The 11,203-nt window shown below is 39.3% G+C and overlaps 1 pseudogene; it reads right to left on the reverse strand.

The window, feature by feature from the left end:
• Positions 1 to 847: 847 nt before the first annotated feature.
• Positions 848 to 11,203, reverse strand: part of LOC121040074 (protein FAM136A-like) — a 12,520-nt pseudogene continuing 2,164 nt past the window's right edge.

Below are 11,203 nucleotides of genomic sequence, written 5' to 3' on the forward strand. Positions count from 1 at the left end.
AAATGCATATCCACAGTTGATGGTCAGAAACAGATATCCACAAGAACGGTTCAAAGTTCTTATCCAAACTGCCTCTCCCAACTCTGTATCTTAAATCAACTTCAAGTCCTTGTATATAAAACAAAACCCAGCAAAGCAAAGACCCAGAAACCTTTTTTCCCTTCTACATTAGTGACCCCATGAATTTTATCAGCTTATGGAAAATGATTTAGAGATCCTTCTGATAAACAGGAGGTTGGCAACAAACAGAAGCACTTCTGCTCAGACCACCAGATCATAGGAAGGTTAGAGGGACCCACCAGCCTGTTGGTACCTGTATACTAAGAAAGATCTGGAACCTTGGAGGGCTCTGGCTTGGCACGACTGAGATCCCTAGTTTCAGGACAAGCATGTGATATTTAGGCTACCAAAAACTCTCTATGCTATCTCTGTCCCAAATGTTAGCACCAGTGTTTCTCATTTCACTTTCTAGGGTTGAAACATAAAGGAACCAGTGTCTGGAGGAAAGTGACACATGCCTCAAACTTGCTGCCATCCCTGATTTCCTCATAAACTCACTTGAAGGACCAAAGCTCCCATTTCTCTTTTTAATGTTTGTTTAGAGAGACAGCATGAGTGCGGGAGGGGCACAGAGAGAGAGGGAGACACAGAATCTGAAGCAGGATCCAGACTGTGAGCTGTCAGCACAGAGCCTGACGTGGGGCTCAAACCCACGAACCTCAAGATCATGACTTGAGCCGAAGTCCAATGCTCAACCCATTGAGCAACCCAGGCGCACCCCCCCCCCCACCATTTCTCTTTTTAAATAGATTCCTGCTGTCCACTCCAATGGCCATTGCAAAGACTTCTATTTCCAAATGGACAGGAGAAACTCCTTCATCTTCTCAGTGCATGTGGTCATCCACACACTTGGCCACATAACTCTCCAGCTGCCACTTCACCTGAAGCTCTTTACTTCCCGCGTCTATTGAATCTTTGGCTTTGTTGATGCAATGCATGGTGCACCAGGCCAGGCAGTCCTAGAACTTCTCCAACTCACTGGTCACCAGGGCCTGGGCTTGAGCCGGAGGCATATGGCAGCACTCACTGCACTGGTGCACCTGCTGCATGGCCGCCTGGCAGTCCTCACAACCGTGGACACTGCACCTTCTGGAAGTTCTGTCTCTCCAGACCCTGCACTGTGGAGTTCACCACCTCCTGCACCCGCAGCTGCTGTAGCTGTGCAGTGGCGACCCTGTGCTACTGGGTTTAAAGTTTTAAAACTAAACTTTAGTTAAGATTCCTTTTTGTTTCCACCTCGAAAGGCAGTTCTGTACAAAGACCATTGAGAATGCAAAGGCAGAGACTCTGAGTTTCCTTAAAAGGTGTTTCATTATATTCTACACATTTAGAGGAAAACAAAAGGAGAGAGGAGAGAAAAGGAAGAGGAAGTTTATGAAACTTTTAAAAAAATTTTTAACGTTTATTTTTATTTTTGAGAGAGAGAGAGAGAGACAGCATGAGTTGGGGAGGGGCAGAGAGAGAGGGAGACTCAGAATCTGAAGCAGGCTCCAGGCTCTGATTTGTCAGCACAGAGCTGGACTGGGGCTTGAACTTACGAATCGTGAGATCATGACCTGAGCTGAAGTCAGAGGCTTAGCAGACTGAGCCACCCAAGAGCCCTTATGAAACTCTTTACTGGTTCTTGGATGGTTTAGTGATGCCAAAGGAAAGAGAGACAAGCCCTAGGACTTCAGGGTGTATTCATGAAGACGTTTGACCTTGGGGCTGGTTTGAGTCAAGTTTTTGAATATTCTTATTTGTATGTGTCTGGTAAGTAGAGGAATAGTCAGGACACTGGGCTCTGGGTCCTCCTAGCTGGAGGTTCTACTCTACCTGGAGGTTCTTTTTCTTCTCTACACAGGACATCTCTACTGTATTCATTCGCTACGTACTCTAGGCCTTTTGCCTTGACAGATGTTCCCATTCAGCATTGCATATACTTCTTATTTTCTCTAGGGACTCTCTTACCCCCAACCTATAACTAACGTTTTGTTCCTTTTTTTATTCAAGTACAGTTATCATACAGTGTTATATTACTTTCAAGTGGGCAATAGAATGATTCAATTCTATACATTTCTTTTTTTTTATTTTTTAAATTTTTTTTTCAACGTTTATTTATTTTGGGGACAGAGAGAGACAGAGCATGAATGGGGGAGGGGCAGAGAGAGAGGGAGATACAGCATCGGAACCAGGCTCCAGGCTCTGAGCCATCAGCCCAGAGTCTGACGCGGGGCTCGAACTCATGGACCGTGAGATCGTGACCTGGCTGAAGTCGGACGCTTAACCGACTGCGCCACCCAGGCGCCCCTCTATACATTTCTTAGTGTTCAAGATAAATAAATGTACTCTTAATCTCCTTTGTCTATTTCACTCATTGTCCTCCCTGCCTCCACCCCCCACTCCCAACAACCACCAGTTTGTTCTCTGTATTTAAGAGTCTATTTTTTGTCTCTTTTTTCGACTAGTGCTTTTCCCTGTCATAGGTTTAAATGGTTTAAAGAAGTGAATATATACATCTATCTCCCCCAAAGGAAAAGAATACACACCATGCAAAGAAACTGCACACACACACAGAGTATATTTATGTGTGTATGTGCATTCTTCAAAGGAATAACTGCCCATTTTATGGATCAGGAAACTTGAGAACTTGAAGTTAAGTACATGATCAAAGTGCAGCTACACAAGGATGAATTTGGGATCTGAATCCAGATAGAGCGCATCTCTGATGAAGAATATCATCCTTACTGATTTAAACAATGAAAGTTTATTTACTAACCAAGTAGTAAATGAAACACACATAAAGAGTAATACATAGAAAAAACAGTTCCTAGAGAAATTTACATTTTGTACTTAAAATTCATTTTCTTATCCATTGGGATATATCTTGAATTCTTAAAATCACACAGAAAAATTAAACCTATCAACTCACTCCCAGGAAATGAGTGCTTGGGGATAAGTCTGAAGTCTATCTGGGAGTTTAATGACGTCTCAACAAACTCTGATGAAGTAACGTGAACCGTGCTGTTGGTTCACTTGTCAGTTCTTCATGTCACTGCATGAATGGTTTTGCTCTGTGATTCCTGGAAATCTCTGTTCAAATATTTCTTCCATCGGCAGCTACCAACTATGATGCATTGGAAAGCTTCTGACAGAACTGTTTCAATGGAAATGTTCTTTTAAAATGAAGGTATTTGGCACCTGGATGGCTCAGTCAGCAGAGCATCCAACTCTTGATCTCAGCATCGTGAGTTTGAAACCCATGTTGTGGGTAGAGTTTACTTAATAAAAAATAAGTAAATAATTTTAAAAAGAGAAGCAGTCTTTGACTACCACTTCAATTAAAAAAAAATAAATGAAGGGGTGCCTTGGTGGCTCAGTTGGTTAAGAGTCCGACTCTTGGTTTCGGCTCAGGTCATGATCTCACGATGTGTGAGTTCCAGACTTGTGTCAGGCTCCGTGCTGACAGCGCAGAGCCTGCTTGGGATTCTCTCTCTCTCCCTCTCTCTCTGCCCTTCCCCCACTCACTCTGTCTCTCTCTCAAAAATAAATAAATAAAACTTAAAAAAGATAAAATGAAGAGCTTTTATTTATTTATTTAATGACATGATCGTCTACATAGGAATTTTTCTTTAATGTTTATCTATTTTGAGAGAGAGAGAGAGAGAGAGAGAGAGAGAGAGAGAGAGAATGTACGGGGGAAGGGCAGAGAGAGAGAGGGAGAGAGCATCCTAAGCAGGCTCTGTACTGTCAGCACAGAGTCCGATGTGAGGCTTGATCCCACAAACTGTGAGGTCATGACCTGAGTGGAAATCAAGAGTGGCACACTTAACTGACTGAGACACTCAGGTGCCCTCAGAATTTCTGTTTTTTTAAGTTTATATATTTATTTTCAGAGAGGGAGGGAGCACTAGCAGGAGAGGGGCAGAGGGAGGGGAGACGGAATCCCACGCAGGCCCTAGGCTGTCAGCTCTGAGCCCCCATGTAAGGCTTGATCTCATGAATCGTGAGATCAAGAGTCCAGAGCTGAACCGACTGAATGACCCAAGTGCCCTGAAGATGCTTTATTGACTAAAATAAAACTCAAGCCTCAGACACATGGTTTTTTAATTTTAGGTAGTATCAATATCTCTAGAAATTAGGCAAGTTTAGGAATATTATTACTCTGATGGAGAACTAATTTTCTACTAACAGGCAGAAATTAGCAGAAGTTTCTTTTTTTCCTCTGAAATGAGCATGGATATGGTATGAATAAAACAAGTAAGCTTTATGATGTCAGCTATCCTCTCTGAGATCTATTTAAGCAGCCTATATTGCATATATAATTTTATTCCTTACTTTTCAACATCATGTTGTAAACATTTACTATATTGGTATAGTCTTTTAAAAATAAGTTATTGAGCTGTAATTCACATACTATAAAATATACCCTATTAAAAGGTATGATTCAGCAGTTTTTAGCATATTTAAAAGGTAGTACAACCATCACTGTTTAATTCTGGAAGTTTTATCCTCCCAAATAAATCTCCTACCTCTTCTCTCCCCATTTTTCCCTCTCTCTGCAACTCCTGGAAGCCTCAAATGTATGTTCTCTCTCTGCGGATTTGCCTGTTCTGGACACTTCATGTAAGTAATCATACAACATACGGCCTTATGTGTCTGCCTTATTTTACTTAGCATAACGTTTTCAAAGTTCATCATGTTGTAGTATGAATCAGTACTTCATTCCTTCTTATGGTTTCAAGATGTTCCATTGTATGGTATATTCTCTTATTTATTTGTCACTGATTTATTTTTATTGAGATATAATCGACATATAACGATTGCATTGGTTTCAGGCATACAATATACTGATTTGATATTTGTATGCACTGTGAAATGATCGCCATAACAAGCCTAGTTATCATCCATCACCACACCTAGTTACAATTTTTTCCCCTGATGTCGAGAACTTTTAAGATCTACTCTTTCAGCAACTTTCAAATACACAATACAGTCACCATGCTGTACATTACATCCCCATGACTTATTTTATAACTGGAAGTTTGTACCTTTCAACCACTTTAATCCACTTTGCCCACCCTCCATTCTCCCCCTGGCAATCACCAATCTACTCTCTATTTATGAGTTCAAATATTTTTTCAAATGAGATTATATAGTATTTAACTTTTTCTTACTTTTTTCACTTAGCATAATAGCATAATATTCTCAAGGTCCATTCATGTTGTCACAAATGGCAAGGTTTCCTTCTTTTTTTATGGCTGAATAATATTCTGCTGTGTGTGTGTGAGTGTGTGTGTGTGTGTGTGTGTGTGTGTGTGTATGTGTGTGAGATTGTGTGGATACTACAGTTTTTTTTTAATCCATTCATCCAGTGATGGAACTTGGATCATTTCCGTGTCTTGGCTACTGTAAATAATGCTGCGATGAACAGGGGGGTACACATGTCTTTTTGAGTTATTGCTTTTGTTTCCTTTGGATAAATACCCAGAAGTAAAATTGCTGGATCATATGGTAGTTCCCTTTTTAATTTTGTGAGGAACTGCCATATTGTTTTCCATAGTGGCTGCCTAATTTACATTCCCAGTAACAGTGCACGTGGCTTCCTTTTTCTCTACGTCCTTACTAACACTTGTTATTTCTTATCTTTTTGGTAATAACCATTCTAACAGGTGTAAGGTGATATATCACTGTGGTTTGATTTGCATTTCTTTGATGTTCAGTAATGTTGAGCATCTTTTCATATACCTGTTGGCCATCTGTATGTCTTCTTTGGAAAAATGTCTATTCAGATCCTCTGTCTATTTTTAAGTGAATTGCTTGCTTTTTAGCTATTGACTTGTATGAGTTCTTTATATTTTGGATATTAACCTCTTATCAGATATATGATTTGCAAATATTTTCTTCCATTTGGTAGGTTGCCTTCTCATTTTGTTGATGGCTTTCCCGCTATATAGAAGCTTTTTAGTTTGATATAGTCCCACTTGTTTATATCTGCTTTTGTTGCCTTGACATAGTCTTTTTAAACATTATTTTTAGTGACTGCATAATACTGGGAAGGTGGATATACCATTGTTAATATTATTCTATGGAAATTTAAACTGTTCTTTCTTTTTGGTTTTTCTATTATAGATAATAGTGGGAGGAGCTATGTGTATGTATTTTTTTCCTTAGATTTAGAATTGTTTTCTTAGAATATGGTCCCCAAAATGGTAGTCCTGGTGAAAATATTAAAATCTAACACCAAGCTGTTTCTAAATGAGTTTTGCAAACTTATGTTTCCTTTAAAATTTTTTTTTAGGGGCGCCTGGGTGGCGCAGTCGGTTAAGCGTCCGACTTCAGCCAGGTCACGATCTCGCGGTCCGGGAGTTCGAGCCCCGCGTCGGGCTCTGGGCTGATGGCTCAGAGCCTGGAGCCTGTTTCCGATTCTGTGTCTCCCTCTCTCTCTGCCCCTCCCCTGTTCATGCTCTGTCTCTCTCTGTCCCAAAAATAAATAAACGTTGAAAAAAAAATTAAAAAAAAAATAAAAAATTTTTTTAATGTTTATTTTTGAGAGAAAGAGAGAGACAGAGCGCCAGCAGGGGAGGGGCAGAGAGAGAGGGAGACACAGAATCCTAAGCAGGATCCAGGCTCTGAGCTGTCAGCACAGAGCCCAACAGGGGGCTTCAACTCACGAACTGAGATCATGACCTGATCCAAAGTCAGACGCTTAACTGACTGAGCCACCAAGGCACCCCTGCAAACTTATGTTTCAATGAACAAAACTGAGCATGCCCATTGCATCCTATATTTGTGAACAGTAGCCGCTATATTTCTATTCCCCTTTTCTTAACATACAAGCCGGAATGTTCATTTAAAATACTGGGGTGCCTTGGTGGCTCAGTTGGTTAAACATCCAACTCTTGGTTTTGGTTCGGGTCACGATCTCACGGTTTGTGGGTTCAAGCCCAGCATCAAGCTCTGTGCTGGCCATGCAGAGCCTGCTTGGGATTCTCTCACTCTCCCTCTCTCTGCCCCTACCCTGCTCGAGATCTCTGTCAGTAAATAAATGAATAAATAAAAAATTTAAAATAATCTTCTCTTTTTATTTCAAGGTGACAGTGAGCAAATTTAGGAAAGTGTCAGATATGAGAAAATGATTTTGATCACATCATAAATATGGCATCTAGACTCTGAGGTGGCACTGATGACTCCAATTTTGAGAATTTCACGTCAGACAGGAAAAGACAGCAGTCCCATGATAGAGACATGGTGGTGTTTTTCACTCTCCTATCATACTTTATACAGACTACTGCTAACTGAATACAGTCCTGGAGGCAGGGATAGCAAAAAAGAGGGACTATTTAATATAGGAGAGTTGAATACAAACTTTAGAAATGGAACTTTAATTTTTTTCAGTTTAAGAGATGAGATGTTTCTTTTTTTTTAATGTTTATTTATTTATTTTTTCTGAGAGAGGGAGAGAGACATGAGCCAGGGAGGGGCAGGGAGAGAGGGAGAGAGAGGATCTGAAGGACTCTGCTGACAGCAGAGAGCCCGATGCGGGGCTCCAACTCACAAACCATGAGATCATGACCTGAACCAAAGCCAGATGCTCTATTGATTGAACCACCCAGACACCCCGAGATGAGATATTTCTGAACACGTTCTAGATTCTTTTAAATCCCATCCCTTTGATTATAGTCTAGCTTTGTATCTCAATAATCTTGCCTTTCTCTTCACCCCAACATGCTATTGTACTCTTCAAAAGGCTCTGCTGATGTTCTTAGTACCATTTTGTTTTAAAGTTATTTTCATTAAACTGGGACAGATAGTTCAAAGGTAAATAATTCTATGGCTCAAGTTTTGTCCACAGGTTTATTACTCTCATACGTTATTTGACAAATGGTATCTTTATTGAAAATACCAGACAACTCAGACATAGTCTAAATTTTTTAATTTTTTAAATTTTTATTTATTTATTTTTTTAGGGAGAGAGAATGAGAGAGTGCAAACTGGGGAGAAGAAGAGAGAGAGGGAGAATGAGAATCTTAAGCATCCTCCATGTTCAGTGCAAAGCCTGATGCGGGACTTGATCCTACTGCCCTGGGATCATGATCTAAGCTGAAATCAAGAGTTGGATGCTTAACTGAATGAGCCACCCACGTGCCCCTATATCTTTAAAAAAAAACAAAAAAAACAAACCAACCATCTTGTTTTTGATTGTCCAAGAAATTTGGGATTAACCCCAAACCTGGTTTATCCTAAAGCTTATTATTGAAATTCCTAGTTACCATTTCAGTTTTATCATTATGAACAGTTTATTTATTTATTTAAAAAAAATTTTTTTTCAACGTTTATTTATTTTTGGGACAGAGAGAGACAGAGCATGAACGGGGGAGGGGCAGAGAGAGAGGGAGACACAGAATCGGAAACAGGCTCCAGGCTCTGAGCCATCAGCCCAGAGCCAACGCGGGACTCGAACTCACGGACCGTGAGATCATGACCTGGTTGAAGTCGGACGCTTAACCGACTGCGCCACCCAGGCGCCCCATCATTATGAACAGTTTATAAATCATTTCTTGAATTAGTACTATCAATGCCATTCCATTTATGCTGTAAAGCTCACTTATTAATGATTTTTAATTTCACAGGTTTGACCTATTTTTGGAAACTTTTTTGTATACCATTTTTTCAAAACTATCAAAAATTTTTTGGATAATTTGTACTTATCTTTAACATAAACAGAGTATTAGCTGACATCATGATAAATTATGATTGACTATTTTTGAAACTTGAACTTCTTGACCTTGATATCAAGCAAAGTATAATTTCCCCTTGACTATGATCTATATTTTTATATGATTTTTATAGCTAACTATTTTTATAATGTATATATCTCAATTTTTAGGAGTATATTTCCTTATTTATAAGATATACATTAAAAAGTAAGAAGTTACCTACATTCATATAATTTTGCTTAAAAATATAAATATGATTATTACATAGATTTTTTTAAAAAGCCAGTATTCTTTTTCCTTTCTTTTCTGTCTGGGATTAGATTTCCCCATCATTCTTTTCTCTGCACCCATTATATCAGCTCCTTCACCTTCCTCCAGGATACCGCAATATAATAACTTAGTGTAAACCACTCTAATAAATTAACCTGCACTTTGCCTTGCATTCATGGAATACTACACTGACATGTATACGTATACAGGATTTCTAAATACCAGGATTTCTCTTTCTTTCTCCAAAAGTATGATTTTATGTATATTTTTCTGCTTCTTGCTTTCTCACTCAATAGTATCCCTTGGGAATCTGTCTAAATCATCTGACATAGCACTTTGTTATTTACGATGGCTCCATAATATTCTGTGATGTGTTGCTCAGCAATTGATATATTGATGGGCATTCATTTTGTTTCTGTGCTTAAGTTCTGATAAATTTTGCAATAATCATGTCTATAGGCATGTTCTCACCAACTGGTTTTTATGTCTATGAGATAGATTTCCAAGAGTGAGATTTCTGTGTTAAAGGGTATATGTACTTTTAATTTTAATAGATCTCTACACTGCTCCCCTTAAAGGCTGAAATATTTCAAACGTCTAGCAATACATGAAAGCACACCTTTTCTCACATTTCCACCAGTAAAAAGTTCTGTAGCTCTCTCATTTTTCCCCCTGGGCTTATGGGTGAAATATGGTATCTCATTGTCACTTTAGTTTTTATTTCCCTGATTACTATCAATTTGAGCCTTTTATTATATATCTGTTGTCCATTTGGATTTGCTGTCAAATTTGCTACACCACTAAATTGTGTGTGTGTGTTCCTAGTTTGTGAATAAATTATAAAAGGTATTATATATATATGTATATATATATATACATATATATATATAATGGATATTAGCATTTATTTAACTGATTTTATTTTGTTCCTTAACTTTGGTTATTGTATTTTTGGTACATAATTTTTTATGCAGTCAAATTTGGCAAATACATAAAATACCAAAAAATTGTAAAAATGATCTATAATCTCAATATGCCTTTTTCTCCCTTTTTGAGGTGTATAGTATAAATAATGGAAGTCTCTCCCTTTGTTCCCCCCAAATCCTATGGCTCCAGAAATACTACAGTCAATGTTTTGGTATGTGGACTTCCGGTTTTTAATTCATGCATAAAGAAATATATCTAAGTCCTTATTGTAAAGAAGAGATGGTATTATGAAATGTCGGCTTTTTTTGGTCCCTTCAATTCCTTATTTTACTCAACTACTCCCTCATCCTTGCTAAGTTCTTAGCAAGTTCCACACAAGTTCTTAGTAGGAATAATGAGTTTGGAAAAATTCTTGTCCGTTTATATTTTTTGCTCCTTTGATATAGGATGAGAAATAATGACTTTTCCTGGTCTGAGATTTAAACAAAAAGAATCAGAGAGGAACCAACGCTTGACTGTGGGTCTTTGAGAAGTTGACCTTGAATTCTGGCCCTTCCCCTTTAGGTCAGACAGCCTTTGTGAGGGGATAAAGCCCTCAGGCATGTTTGGTGATCTGAGGACAAGTACTTCAGCATCACCAGCAGTAATTAGGGAGGCAGATGCTTCCCTGGATTGAGTGGAGTCATTCGTAGTGCTACTGCTTAGCATGAGGAAGCTTGTTTGTGGACACCTGAGTTGGTGGCTTATGCCCTGTATCAGTCTCTCAGCAGTAGAGACCTTGGCTGCAGATATTTCTGAAGGAAGTCAGGTCAGAGAAAAAAATAGAATGGCAGATGACCAATGACAGTCAGCAGGCTGTATCCCTTCTACAGGAGACATCCCTGGGAGCCATTTAAAAGATCAATGGTCCCACAATAGCAAATGGGCACACAAACTAGTAATACGATCCCCATTTAAAACGCCCAGGCTTGGGGCGCCTGGGTGGCGCAGTCGGTTAAGCGTCCGACTTCAGCCAGGTCACGATCTCGCGGTCCGTGAGTTCGAGCCCTGCGTCAGGCTCTGGGCTGATGGCTCAGAGCCTGGAGCCTGTTTCCGATTCTGTGTCTCCCTCTCTCTCTGCCCCTCCCCCGTTCATGCTCTGTCTCTCTCTGTCCCAAAAATAAAAAAAAAATAAAAAAAACGTTGAAAAAAAATTTTTTAAAACGTCCAGGCTAGGGGAGCCTGCCTGGCTCAGCTAGTGGAACATG

Source organism: Herpailurus yagouaroundi, unplaced genomic scaffold (genome assembly GCF_014898765.1).
Source record: "Herpailurus yagouaroundi ecotype Mexico unplaced genomic scaffold, PumYag 182, whole genome shotgun sequence".
Lineage (NCBI taxonomy): Eukaryota > Metazoa > Chordata > Mammalia > Carnivora > Felidae > Herpailurus > Herpailurus yagouaroundi.